Source organism: Equus przewalskii, chromosome 3 (genome assembly GCF_037783145.1).
Source record: "Equus przewalskii isolate Varuska chromosome 3, EquPr2, whole genome shotgun sequence".
Lineage (NCBI taxonomy): Eukaryota > Metazoa > Chordata > Mammalia > Perissodactyla > Equidae > Equus > Equus przewalskii.
The window spans coordinates 9,626,341-9,626,749 of record NC_091833.1 but is presented as its reverse complement, the minus strand read 5'-3'; positions in this window follow the sequence as shown (position 1 = coordinate 9,626,749).

Sequence of the window (409 nt, the reverse complement as noted above, 5' to 3'; positions counted from 1 at the left end):
TGGATGGGGACCACATCACCCTGACAGAGTTGAGGGGACATTCTGCCTGGAGACAGAGCAGGAAGGGGACCTTCTCTGTGGGGTAGAATTTCATGGAAGACACGATAAATAAGCCATTAGGAATTTAAATAGGTCAGAGGAATGGGAAATTGAGGCGTGGGGGGCACACGTGGCAATGGCTGGAGGCTGCACTGTGTGGCGAATCTTCCTAAAATGGCCAAAGGCGAGCAGGGCTGGAGCAGAGACCACCCTGGGGAAAGTGGGGGAGGAGGTGCTGAAGCCGAGGGACAGCAGGATGTGCCTAGGGAGGAGCTGGGCCCGTGATGTTGAGCAGATCCAGGCCTGGGGCTTAGATGGGTTGGTCTCTGAGACCCAGTTGACACTGTTAATATAACAGTACAAATACTAA